The following is a 15,087-nucleotide window of genomic DNA, read 5'->3' as shown; positions in this document are numbered from 1 at the left end:
TTTTTGCTTTGAACTTAAAAGGACAAAGTTTCCAAAAAAAAAAAAAAAACCTAAAAAGAGTGTTTCAGGCTTCTAAGGAATGTGGAGAAACAGGTCAGTGATATAACGAATTCTTAGATTGGGAAAACATAGACAAAAAGACACCTGTCTCCAACAGGGGAAGTAATAGGTTTCATAGCCTTCCATATCTGTTCAAACGTTAATGGGAAACTAGACATTTAATATAAGTTTATGTGTTACTTGGTGAAAGGATGTATTCTGAGAAATGTATTGACAGGTGATTTCATCACACACATATCAAAACACGCATGCATTCAAGCCTGGATGGCACAGGTACTGCTCACTTAGAACATCAGAGGCATGTTCAAGGCCAGCATTACAAGCCTGGTAGGTTGTTAACAGATATGTCATTACTTGATGTGTGGCTATGTGAAATGTCTTCCTATTTTGTGGCTGACTTTCATTTGTACCCCTTATTATGTTCCTCTGAGCACGCTCATGTATTATAATAGCGTATTTTTAAAAATTCAATGTTGAATCACAAAAATTCAATAAAATGAAATAAAACCAACAAATGAATAGCACAAAACCAATAGAAAATAAGCAAATTCATGGAGAAGAAAAGATTCAGTGTTGAAGAACTGTTTCATTTTAATTTTGTGTGTTATGTTTTTGTGTGTGCATGTGCACACATGTGTGCCATTGCACATTTGTAGGGATCAGAAAAAAACTTGCAGGAGTGAGTTTTCTCCTTCTACCATGTGAGTTTTGGGGATAGAACTTGGGTACTCAGACTTGGAGGCAGGCACTTTTACCTGTAAAGCCACTTGCTGGCCCCAGGAATTCTAAATCTTAAAAAACGAACCATATAGTTACTTAACAAAGCAATCAGGCAGCTCCTACTTGTCAGGCAGCACTATTCCAAGTGCTTGAAATAAATACATTATAAAATACAGTCTAGACTCTGAGAAGTGAAAAGCAAAAAGCTTTAGGAAGCTTATATTGTTATTCCATTCAATTCGGTAGGGATGAATGCCTTTTTTGAAGAAATATTGGAAACAGAAAAAGAACTTCAACTAATTTAAGTAGTTTTATGTAGGAATTTTGTAAATACTGTAAAATGTTGATTTTAAATAAATGAAAAAATACTTTCATTTAAAATTTTTTAAAAAATTTATTTTTATTTTATGTTTATGGGTGTATTGCTTGCATGTGTGTGAGTGCACTCGTGTCACGAAATGACATCAGGGGCCAGAAGAGGGCACCAGATTCCTCTGGAACTGGAGTTACACAGGGTTGTTAGTCAACATGTAGGCGTTGGGAACTGAACTCACGCCCTCTTCAAGAACAGTCAGTGATCCTAACTGCTGAGCCATCTCTCCAGCCCCTAAAAAATACTTTCTAAATAAAAGTCTGGGTTTGATTCTGACTCTGCCCCTCCATCATTCTAATCCTTTACCCCCGAGGGTCTTAGAAGACAACCATGTATGTAAACTGGATGGATTTGGGGGGCTGTGATTATCATGTTTCCATTTTACTTCCCAAGCAGCAGTCAGATAGAATCTTTATTCTCCCTGTACAGTGAGATTATAAATTTGCATTTTCTGATTCAGTTATTTGAGCACCCTCACTATAAATGCACTCTCCTGAATGGGCATGAGCAGGGAATGAGCACCGATGACTACTCTTGGTGTGTTCTAGAGAACTCATAGGAAATACTGGAAATGGTGGGGGGCAATCTCAGGAGAAATGGACTCTGGGCAAGGCTGCCCTCCAATTTTTTTTTTTTTTTTTTTTTTTTTTGGTTTTTTGAGACAGGGTCTCCCTATAGCCTGGGCTGGCCTAGAACCCTATATAGACCAGGCTGGCCTTGATCTCATAGAGATTCGACAGTCTCTGCAGTGATTAAAGGCCTGTGCCACCATGCCCAGTCTTTAAAAAACAAACAAACAAACCTCTATGCAATAGTTAAAATTCTCTTCCTTTTCAGTAAGAGAAACCTTGCTCAGAATACCAATGACTGGGCCACAGATGGGTTTGTGAATGCCCCCAACCTAATATATGTTCTTCAAACCAAATGCACATGAAAGCATAGTAAAAGATCAAGATGCAAGGAAGCATTTTGCACTTCTTTTGAGTAAATGAAGCTTGAGACATTTGTCTTCCTATAGATACAATATTATATCGCCAAGTAAAATATCAGATTATTTTTAATACTTAATTTTGCTTCAGAAGATATAAGAAAATACTCATATAAATAGAGTTAAGCCTTCATCTGTTTGTTTTATCCATTTTGGGGGAGAGATTATTCTGTGCGAAGTAGGTTCTGATCTGGGTGCTTGGCTCAGGCTTAAGAAATTGCTAGTGCCAATTCCAATTTGCTTAGTTCATTTACTTTGCACCTAAGTTGTAAATTAATCATTGCTAGTAACATCAATTTCATTGTAATTAATCATAGAGAAAGAAATGAAGCAGTCACATTGGAGCCAGCCACATTAGCTGCCTTCTCTGATTGCTCTTCTGTAATTTTCCAACACCTTGGTAAATATACAAGGCAAGAAATACTTTGGGGGCTTCCAAGAAAAAGTATGCATATATTTCATTTCGAAATGCACATGAAAGCACTATTGATAGTTGATTATTGCTTCACCTGCAGGGGTTTTTGGTGGCTATTACATATATAGCTTTTAGATACACACACACACACACACACACACACTTTTTCATTGTATTAGATAAATTACATGTTGATATTTTCAGAGCAAGAAAAACCAAAAATGGACCTTTTATTAGAGTTTTTGCTAGATGGTCATAGTCAGAGGAAAGTGTATTCAAACCAACAATAAGTGAAGACAAACTCCACTTATTACATGTTGTGAGTTACTACGTCAATAATGTAATTACCTATACAAAAAGCCTGATGCTTAACTTTGGTTTTTAAGAGTGAACTGAAACTTAGAGGACAGTCCTTTGCCTGGAGATCTCTTGGAACCATCTTTCTCCTGGAACTGTGCTGATGGAATAGGTACTTTGTTTCTGAAACTGTCCTCCAGTCCAGTCCCACACATAATCTTATTTAAAAGATTCTCCAGCTTCAACTGTGGCAGTACAAGTGTGGCTCTCCACCTTAATCTTCGCAGACCATCTGGCCTTTTTATTCCTAGTTCTAGACTATCTCATTCACCTGAGGTCAAGCATCCTTCCCAATCTTCACTGTGTGCAGTAGAGATGGGTGGGCTTGTTTTTAGTGTTTGTACATTAATTCTTAAACGTACCCACATTCTTTCATTATCTTTTTGGATGGAGTATCAAATTGAGGTTCCCAGGAAACAAGACCATGTGCCCAGGTCAAAAGACATAAGTACACACAGATTGGTTTGGGTTAAATAAAAGTCATTAGTTCAGATTATGCTCATTTATAAAAGTCATTCTCACAACATGTAAGTCAGTGGACAGTGTGAGTGTTGAGATGCATCTTTCCAACTGAGACAAAATAATAATCTTATAAGGCAGGCTTTTCTGTGTGTTCTGCCAGGGCAGGGTCAGTTACATCCTGTATTCTCACTCTTCACTAGTCTAGATGGCAGAGTAGCTGGGAAAATCTTGTGCTAGAATTTAGGACTGGTGCTCCCCACAGGTGATCAGCTTTACTGCCACTGCTGTCCACAGTCGCTGCCTGGCTTTGGTCATGTTGGATCATGCCTTATGACCTCCAGGGCACTGTCCCCCTCTTCTTCACATCTATAAGTTTGCTTACCACTTTTCTGTCCTCATTTTAGGACATGAGAGAAGATCTGGATCTTGCACATGTAATGAATAGCCAGGCAAGAAGTGCTACCCCAAGACTGCTTATTAGGATAGAAGCCTGCTTCTCAGGCAATGAACAATGAGTTAACTACAGAATTTCTCTAAGAGGCCTGAAGTTTTCTCAAGCTATGCCCAAAGACCCATACCAAAGCAGAAACTATCCCTAAACTGCTTATGTCTGGGTATTTGTACACATGTACCTGGGTTTGACCCCAAGATCACAGAGGTCACTCACCTTTGGTATCTCAATTTTTTGCTTAATTCTCTCCTTCTCCTTAGTTCTTCTCCAGACCATGAAATGTCTTTCTCCCATTAATTCCTGTCTAAGAAGATTGTTCCTTTGTGAAATACTGTGATGTGCTGTCCTTGCAGTCACTTCATAGCTGGAGGAAGTGTGTTTGGCATTTGGAAAAATGTTCCTTACTGTGTGCATCTAGTTAGTAACTGTGCAAGTTGGGGTGTTTTGTGCTTTGAATGTGAAGTATTCGCCACAGACTCACGTATTTGAAGACCTAGTCTCTAGCTGGTTTACTGTTTCGGGAGGTTGTGGAACCTTTTGGAGAGGGGGCCTAGTTAGCAGATATAAGGCCTTATGGGTGGGGCTTGAGGATCATAAGCTGATTCTGCTTCCTTGCTTGCCAGGGGTTTAATAAGCCAACCACAAGACCCCAGCACCAAGGATGGAATCCTACCCACTGTACCTTCCCCACCATATTGGATTCTATCCCTTTAAACCTTGAGCCAAAATAAACCCTTCCTCCCTTAAGCTGCTTCTGTCAGCTGATGTGTCACAGCAATAAGAAAAGTAATATATGCAATTCAAAAAGCAACACCCTTGAATAGGACCAGATACTCTTTGTGAAACAATTCTTGGGGGAAAGGACACTCTTCAAAGGAGACAAAAGAAGACCAAAGTCAATTCTTTTAATTTATTAATTTATTTAATTTGTTTTTAGTTAGTTGCTGTGGTAAAACACCATGATGAAACTTAGGGAAGAACAAATTTATTTTGGCTTTCAGTTCCAGAGGGATAGAGTCCATCGTGGATATGAAGGCATGGCAGCAGGCAGGGAAAGGACAGCAGCACGAGCTGCCACATTTTCATCCACCCACAGGAAGCAGAGGGAGAAAACAGGAAGTGGGATGAAGAGATAAAACCTTAAAGCCCACCCTATTTCCTCTAGCAAGGCTCCACCTCCTACACGTTCCATAACCTCCCCAAACAGCACCACCAACTGAGCAGGAAGTATTCAAAAACATGAGCTTGTGGGGGACGTTTCTCACTTACACCAGCACATCTCCTTCCCCTTGCATCTTGCTGTCCCCTTTTCCTGCCAATGGTCCCCCCTCTGCTTTCAAGAATGCTTGTACACTCTATCACCTCCCCTCATTTCCCACTCCATTTAGACCTCTTCCCACCCTCTTATATTCCTTTTCATACTGTTCACATCCTACATACAGAGCCATACACACATACAAAAATTTAAATCTAGACTCCACATGACAACATGCAGTATTTGTCTTTCTGAATTTGACTTGTTTTGCTTAACATAACAATCTCTACCTCTGTTTATTTTCCTGAAAATATAATTTAATTCTCCTTATGGCTGAACAAAACTCCAACTGTATGTTTCCACATTTTCTTTATTCCTCTCTTGATGGCTATCTAGGCTTGTTTCATTTCTTGACTATTGTACTACAATAAATATGGTTGTGCAAGTATCTCTGTGATATGTCAACTTCTTTGAATCCCTCGTGTATACACCAAGGGATGATAAAAGTGGGTTAGATGGTATTTCTGTGAATGCGTGTGTGTTTGTGTGTGTGTGTGTGTGTGTGTGTGTGTGTGTGGTGTATGCATGTCAGTCTACGGGTTTGTATCCCTTTGAGTGCACATGCAGAGCCAGAGCAGGAAATTGGTTGTTTTCCTTTGAGCTCTCCACTTGTTGCTAGTCGCTTCCCCTTTAGGATAAGCTGGTTGGTCAGTGAACTCTTGGGATCTTCCTGTCTCTGCATTCCAACACTGGAGTTACAGAAGGCTTGTAGAGCAGCCCTTCTTATGCACTGAGCTGTATCCTGGCACCACTAGTTCTATTTTCAGGTTTTTGAGGGACCTTCATGAGGACTTCCATAAGAGTTACATCAATTTACATTCCTACTAGCAGCGTAAAAGGGTTCCTTTTTCCCCAAATCTTTGAAACATTTGTTGTCATTTGCTTTCTTGATGATAGCCATTGGGATGAGATGGAATCTCTAAGTAGTTTTAATTGGTATTGTACTGATAGTTAAGGGTACTAACCAATTTTTCAAATATTTGTTGGCCACTTGTCTTTCTCTGAGAACTGTCTGTTCAGTTCAGTAGCCTGGTATCGATGGAATGATTTTCAGTGTTTAATGTTTACAGTTGTCCATATGTTCTAGATCTTCGTTATCCGTCAGAGGCGTATTTGGCAAAGGTTCCCTCTCTGCAGGTGGCACTTCGCTCTGCTGATTGCTTCCTTTCCTGTGCTGAAGCTTTCTAATTTTATGTAATCTCATTTGTCAGTTCTTGGGATTATTTCCTCCGCTCCTGAAGTCCTTTTCAGAAAGACCTTGCTGATATCTTCAGCCAGTTTACTTTTTCTTATGTTTTCCCCTAGCAGTTTCAGGGTTTCCTGTTTTTCATACATTTTGAGTTTATTTTTGTGCAAGGTGACAAATATGGATCCAATTTTATTCTTTTACATGTAGCTATCTAGTTTTTCAAGCACCATTTATTGAGGAGGTAGAAAAGACAGATCTTTATCCTACCTATGTCTCTCAGGCACTCAGCTGCTTCCCACAGATATATGCCCTGTTCCTATGTCTTAAAATTTTCTCCCAGAGGACTTATATTCCTATACATGTGTGAATATGTAATTTTTCTTTTTAGGAGGATTTGTAGATGCTATGTGCACTGTTCTGTGCCTTGCACATTTATTTACCATGTCTTTATCAATATATAAGGTCTTTTAGAATGGAAGCATAATATTCAAACATAAGAAAATATCATGATTTAATCAGACCCCAATTGGTTATTTCCGGTGTATTTTGCAAACAATGCTATAATGAATCTTTCAATAAACATCTTGTGTACTGGATAGATTTGGTTGTTAACCTGACACACCTGGGTGGAGGGAACCTCAACTGTGGAATTTCCTCCATTGAATTAACCTGTGACCATGTCTGTGGGGCATTTTCTTGATTGTTGAGTGATATGGGAGAGGCCAGCCCACTGTGGGAGGTGTCACCCCTGGACAGGTGGTCCTAGGTTGTATAAGAAAGCAGGCTGAGGACAGGTCATGGGAGCAAGCCAGTAAGCAATGTTTCTCCATGGTCTGTGCTTCAGCTCCTGCCTCCAGATTCCTGCCCTGAGTTCCTACCTTGACTTTCTTCATTGATGAACTATGATGTGGGAGATGCAAGATAAAATAAACCCTTTCCTCCCGAAGTTGGTTTTAGTTAGGTTTTTAATCATAGCAACAGGAAACCTAACTTGTATTATATAGTATATTATTACATAATATAAAGTTTATTTCTGAATTATTATTTTTGTTTGTTTCTATTAATTCTTTAAGCCAGTTGGTATATTTATTTTCCAGTATGACATAACTAAATATGTACATAATTATTTGAAGAGTGTACAATGTTGAGGTTTTGATTATGGCATTGCATTTTGAATTGAAGTGATTAAAATATCTGATTAACTTGAGAAAATTATATATATTCCAGAGAGAAGAGTGAAAAATTACAGCAATATACTTGAAGGATAAAAATTATACCATAGTAGGCTGGAGAGATGGCTCAATAGTTAAGAGCACTAGCTGGTCCTGCAGAGGACCCAGGTTCAGTGTCTCGGACCCACATGATGGCTAATAACCAACCATAACCCCAGCTCCAGGGGACCTGATGTCCTGTTTTGGCTTCTGTGGGTACTGTCTGACACAGATGCACTTACACATATGCAGGCAATACACTCATACACATAAAAATGATAAATAAAATATTTTTAAATTATGCTATAGAACTAAGTTAGAAATTAGTTTCATACAGTTATGTTACCAGTAAACACTGAGCCTGGCTCAGAACTCATCAGAGAAGTATGACAAATACCAATGTCTGACACTGCATGTCAGAAAATGGCAACCTGGTAATGACATGTTGTTTCAACAGGTATGACATTTCCAGCCTGAAGTATGTGCCTTATGTTGATTTTTCTACCTGGTTATATGACTTAAATGAGTAGTTTTTAATTCGATTGAGGACTAATTTAGTGCCAATATTAATTTGTTCAGAAACCAATCTGAACCTGAACTGTCAGGCCACAAGGCCAAACTCAGTCCAGCACACCAACATCACACAGAAGATAGAGGGGGAGACGGCCTAAAGAAAACAACAGTAACACTCTAAGCTGTATTGCATTCAGCTCCTTTTTATTAATTTGGGTTTTATATAGTTTTAAAGTTCAGAATAATATACTCACATACCAATTCACACAATACAAATATGCTTCCAGAGTAAACTGTCAAAGTTCTCCTCCCCAAAGCAAGGATCTAGAGCAACATCCTGAGCTGGAGCAGGCTGCAGAAAGCTGACCTCTGAGAGAGTTTGGTTGGTTTACCTCTATCACACATCTTGATTTATTGCTCAATTTATTGTGGGTTCTTCCCTCTTTAGTACATGGCTTGATTCGTTCTATTTTGGATTTGTATGAAGTTTTGTGTTACAGGTTTTCCTTATAAAATGTTATTGTTATTATTATTATTTTAAATTACAGAAATAGTTATAAAGAAGCAGTAATGCTGCCAATGTGGTAGCACATGCCTGTAGTCACAGCACTCGGGAGGCAGAGGCAGGCAGATCTCTGTGAGTTCAAGGCCAGCCAGGTCAACAGAGTGAGTTCCAGGTCAGCTGGGGCTACAGGGAGACCCTGTCTCAAAAAGACCAAAAAAAAAAAAGTAATGGAAAACCAAGGTCAATGAAATGGACCTCAAAGTTATCACTCATCAAAGGTTTAAAAATAAAAACGGAGACATGAGCATCTTCATACATTTCTACATTTCTCTCTAGAAGGTAGTACAGTTATATCTTTTATAAGGTAAACATATCCACAATTTTTACATTGAGCACTGATACTGAGAGATTGAAGCTCCTGTACACAAAGTCAAGTGGTTAAGGTATATGGAAAAATTCTGTGTGACAGAAAAGGGTCTATCTGTTGCACAATGACCATATCACAGACAAAACTGATATAGCATGTTAAACTGACTTAACAAGGTTTATTTGAGTCAAATGTGGCGATACATTGTAATTCCAGCATTTGGGAGACTGAAACAGGAGGATTGAGTATTCAAGTCCAGTCTGGTCTTGTTTTAGAAAACAAAACAAACAAAAAGATAAAAGTAAGCTGCAGCTACTGGCATCGGAATGCTGTTCAAGAATAAACTTGTGAATGAAAATAGCAACAAGAAGAACAATATGGCATAGTGCAAACTTATTTTTCCATGAAAGAGATAAAGAACCACTCATATAAGCACACATGAAAACAGTTTGAAATTGTGTATCAGCCTATATGCCTAGCTTTATGATTCACAGTATTAGGTTTGGTGATGGGATCATGTGCTCCTTTACAATTCATGGACAATTGCACATTGCTCTCATCACTTAACAAATCAAATAAGGGGCTGGAGAGCTGGCTTAGCAGTTCAGAGCACTGGCTGCTCTTACAGAGGACCCAGGTTCAGTTCTCTGCCCCCACATGGTGGCTAACCACTCTCTGTAACTTCAATTCCAGGGGATCTGTCACCCCCTGTTGGCCTTTGCAGCCTTTGCAGACACACACATGATGCACATACATATATGCAGGCAAAACACTCACACATATTAAAAATAATACCAAATAAAGAACTCTTCAAATAAAAAAAAAAACAAGATTGTATGAATAGGTTTTCTACAAACCTATTGTCCTTTAAGGTTTAATGAATTTAAAAAAGGAGATACACTGAATACTGGCAACAATCTCAGCAGCAGAAGTAATTACAATGGTTTGCTGTCAGATGATGCTCAGTAATATGTTGATTCCTTTTCCTCCAGGAATTTAGAATCTTCCCTTAAACTCATTATCCTTTCTTTCCACAAGATCTCTGGAAGAACACATGCTTGAAGGAGCAAGAAAAATACCAATTTATCACTAGCCGGGCCGCAGGAGCAGTATAAGACTGGCCTGTGACCACATTACCAGCCACAGCCTTCTTTTTGTCTAATCCAACAGAGATCTAGAGAGTAGTATCAGAGAGGCCTGACACAGCTTGCATGATATTTCCAAGCCAGAAGAGTGAGACTCAAAACTCGTGAAAGGTCCCTCTACCAGAGCAAAGGGAGTAGGGCTAGAGTAGAGCACCTACCTAGTTTATTAGCAAACATCTACTGTTTCCTCCATTAGTAAAGCATGCTGATCAACATCTTAATATTCAATGTGCCAAATACTCTTACATCTTGGGAAATTAGGTTCTTCTTCTTCCTGGTGACCACTTACCCTTGACTAAGAAAGAAGATAGGATAGAGGGGGGGGAAAAAAGCTATTAGATGATCAAGGTTAAAAACTAACCAATCAAACAAACAAGGATATAGCCTTAACAAATCTGAAGCAACATTTGGAAAGAGATGGAAATTAGTCTTCAACTACTTTTTTAAACTTTGGGGGTTTGTGAAAATAAAAACCATATTTTTTCCATGCATTTCTAGGTTTCTCAAACCATCTGTGCTTCAAGGAGCATTTAGTCCGTATGTTTTTAGTTAATTTACACTTAACTCATCAAAATGTTGACTTGTTACTCTAGCTATTTGATGTCCCAGAAATCATACATGCATTTTAATATATATTCAAAAGTCTTTCCTCCATTTGGATCAGGAAGTCATTGTTAGGGAGTGGTAAACAGAACCTGGAAGAGCTTAAGCCTAATTCCGAATGGAGAACTAAGGAAATTCCAAGGTTTTTTTTTTTTGAAACTTGGCAAACTACTTTTTACGCACATGTTTACAAAATCTTTAAAATGATAAACATGAGAAATGACCAAAAGACATCAAAATCATCACAAGCACAGCTGGAGAATCTAGGATAGAAGACCCCAGTGAGAGGACTTACAGAAGATGTCACATGAACACTGCCTTCCTTAAATGAAAGGACTTCAAGGTCAGCACAGTCTGCCCCTCCCTGATCATCTGGATCAAACTGTGCAGAAGCCACTGGACCAATTTTCCCATAGAAAAAGGACCAACGCTATTCTTCTGAGGTTTTGATGACAATGACCTTTCTTCAAGTAAAATACCCTAATCACAAACTATAAGAAGGCCCCTCTGGCTTTACGATGGCAGCAAGTAATTATACTTTATTTTTTTCATGATGAAAGTTTTTTGGCCAGAATACTTGAATGAAAGTTGTTAAGATTAGTGTTTGGCTATCTGTTTTTACACCTGACTAAAGCTTCATTTAAACTCGCACAAATCCCCATGATATATACACACATAGACTTCTAGAGCTGTTTGATCCAAGAACCTGCCCTTTTGTGACTGGAAGTAGAAAGGGTTTCAGAGGCCCCAAAACACAGAATTTGTGGGGCCAAACTCACTCTAGAACAAAAGGGTCCAGTTCATGTCCCAACAGAGACAGTAGAATGAATATCCATGACCAATGGATCAAGAGAGACGTACAGTAGAAGTGAGGCAACTGGAACACGAAACAGGTGTGAACAAACAGGATCAAGAAGCCAGAGGAACGGGAACAGCGAGGTAGAAAATATTCGCTGGTAATATGGAGACTTCAGAGACAATGCTGGAGGTAGACTCTTGTCAGTTTGGGGGGATTCTTGAACCCCTTGACTTACCTGGCTTGTTTTATTGTTCAGGGATCAGTCCATAAAGTAATAATGTGTCAGGGAAAGAAAGCCACTTAGCAATCATCCCAGTTGATGCTATAGGTTCTGAACTCGTTTTTCATAAATGTGGGTTTTCGACTCAAAATGGAAGGGTAATAATTTTACTCAGTTACACTCTCGCCAGTAGCCAGCATGAACAGCAGTACATTAGACTCTCTCTGTACTTCTGCCTCGGTCCCCACCAAGCTAATGAGTGGCTTCCTTTTTCTTTTCCCCTTTCTTGGTAGGTAGTTCTTGCTTACTTGCTTGCTTGTTTTTCCTTTGTCTCCTTCATTCCTGCTCTAACTGGAAACTGAAGTAAAAAACGACACAGTGTCACACCCCAAGCCCAACCAGAGTTATTTTTAGAGGGGGTCACAGTAAAGCATGTTTGTTTTGTGAAGTTTCAGGCTTATTCTTAGCACATGAGTTCAGAGCTGTGAACAAACCTTGAACCTTTAGAGCTGTGAATCAACAAGACGGGATCAAATCTATAAAAGGAAAAGGGAAAAAAGGCCCTGAAGACTTGTTGGAAGTAAGTTCTTTTAAAACGAATTTAAAGGACATTTGGTTAGTTAGGTGTAAATGAATCAGAAACACAAGGACTTTATTTCCCTTGCCACATGCGAGAGTTTAAACACTAATGGAAAAAAGTACTTGGCACAACGCGTTTTGAATGTTATTTGTCTTTTTTCTCTTATGATCTCTGGGAGATGGAAGCGGAAGAATGATGAAGACAGTGAAATCAAAAGCAGTCACAGGTCTTAAATGTTTATGTAACACATGCTGCTTTGTTAGATGGAGCAGCAAGAGCAGGCTGGCTCAGAGCTCTCTTTCTGAACGCCTGAAAGGATTTTTAGTCTTTGACCTAATTATACTACTGAAAGAAACTTCTCAACAGGCTTGTGTCTGAATTTACTGCGTAGGAATCTGAACTGGGCGGTGAGATATTCGCTTCCTCACAGGCATGTGGTACTTGAGGAAGGGTCAGAGCTGCCAAGGGAATAAAAGAAACAGTGAACTTCATTATTTAAAATGTTAACTCTCTAGGGGCTGGAGAGATGGCTCAGCGATTAAGAACACTGAGTGTTCTTGCAGAAGACCCGGGTTTGAATCCCAGCACCCACATGGCAGTTAACAACTGCCCGTAACACAAATTCTAGGGGATCCAACAGCCTCTTCTGTTTTCAGCGGGCACTGCAAGACAAGGGTATACTTACCTACATGCATGCAATACACTGCACCCACATGGCAGTTAACAACTGCCCGTAACACAAATTCTAGGGGATCCGACAGCCTCTTCTGTTTTCAGCGGGCACTGCAAGACAAGGGTACACTTACCTACATGCATGCAATACACGCATGCATATAAAATAAACATAAAATTTTTTTTTAAAAGTTAACTTCTCAAAAAATAAAAGTAAAACAAGCTATTGGATATCACACATGTACCTCTTTTATATGCTTTAGATATCTTATTTTGTGTAGTATAAGTAGACCCTCTAGAATATTTCCACTAAGAAAAATATAGGAATTTTTCAGGATGCCTGTTGCCTAGGTTGACTTTTCCTCTTGTCAGACAGTTTAATGGGGAAAATTTTCACAATTATTTTGTTTCATAGAATTAGAATTTTCTGTCCAGTTGTAGGAACATTCATAATTAGCTAAGTAAATCTCAAATATTCTCATAAGCAGTGCCTACAAACTCATCTCACACTCAAACTTGCATTCATTCCCTAGTTTACCCATGAACTTCTAAGAGAACATTAAACTTTAAATAAATCATCTCTGGTTAACCTGTGGTTTGGCTTTCCAAAACCCTCCAATGATTTAAATCAAAACATTTCAGATGCTAGAATTGGATGAACTCACAACAAATCTATGCTGGCAATTTTATTAAAATGATAGGTTGGTTAGGACCAAAATACTCAACTCTATGAACTGCTGAGTGATTGCACAAAATAACCTGTCTCCAGTGGTGGTACTGGGCCATATCACACAGAGAAAGGACTTCCAAGTCACAGTCACATCTGTCATTAACTATGCAATGTTTTTACATGTTTCATGTATTTTAAATAGAAGAAAAACTGGGCTACATTTCAAAATTTAAATATGGTACATGGAATGGCTTTGTTCACATTTAATTAAATTATGGTTTATGTGCCATATGTGTAATCAGACATCACTTCCATTCCAGATGGAGGTAATGGATAAGGATAAGGTATGAAGCCTTCCTTCCCCCTTCTAAAAGTACGAGGTACAAATTGAGAAGATTTTCTAAGAGATGCCATCACAGTGACAAACTCCTCTGGCCACTGCTGTGACTCAAGCCCTGGCTCGTCAACTCTCAGTGCTCTGAAGAACACCTTCAGCTCCAGAAGGCTGAGAATTCAGTTTCCTGGGTGTGGTGTGCTGGGCCTGCTTGCCAAAGCACTTCAGCTTAGTGTTTCAGATCGCTGAGGTTTGTAAGATGTTAATAAGAAAATAAAAAGAAGCTCCCCACGTAAATTTAGGTCATGGAAACCCCAACTTAATGAATACAACTTGGACCGAAAACAAGCACTCATCTTTAGGTGACCCCTCTGATCAGGGAACACACAAGACACTTTGCTCATTTCTCAAGTGAATGTGCTTTGGGACAAGAAGGGGAAGCGGCACTTTACCATAGAAAATGAACGTGTGATTCTCTGTCTTCTGCTACTCTGCTGTTTCACCATATTTTCTAAGTTCACATCTCTAATCAGTTGGTGGGAGTGTCGATTTAATGACATTTATTTTGGAAAACATGCTCTGCTAAAATTTTGTCTCAGTGTAAGCCATTTAATTCTAAAATTGGCAACTGAAACTCACACTTTGTTCACATAAGCAGCTACTACTCAAATGCTCTAGTTGAAAGCATTTTGGAGTATGAATGGTCAGACATTACCTCTTTTTCTGTACACTTTCCGGGAGACAGCCATGGGGTAGGGGCTTACCTCCAACATCAGGCACGTGAGCTGGGCATACACTGTCTTGGTATTGCCCATCTGTGCGATTTACCATGTACACAGACAGTTCTCTAGTTGGACATAGCAGTGCATGGTTGTTGTCTTGTGAACTTTTCCTAGGGTGACATGAGCAAACCTTCTGTTCACCCCACATCAAGCACCAAAGACAAACCAACACTTCCACCATGTATATTTTGGTGAACCAATGGATTTAACTGGGACTACTTACAGAAACAAGGGCAACTTGTGGGTGGCCACATCAAGGAAGGCAAGTCTCCTCCCAGCAACTGTAACTGCTTCTGTGTCTTTAGAGAAGAGTTGGGGCTATGTGCCCCACCCTCATGATAGAAAGTGGATAGGCT

The sequence above is a fragment of the Nannospalax galili genome, unplaced genomic scaffold (genome assembly GCF_000622305.1).
Source record: "Nannospalax galili isolate Female #2095 unplaced genomic scaffold, S.galili_v1.0 scaffold38, whole genome shotgun sequence".
Classification (NCBI taxonomy): domain Eukaryota; kingdom Metazoa; phylum Chordata; class Mammalia; order Rodentia; family Spalacidae; genus Nannospalax; species Nannospalax galili.
Note: the sequence above shows the minus strand (reverse complement) of the source record.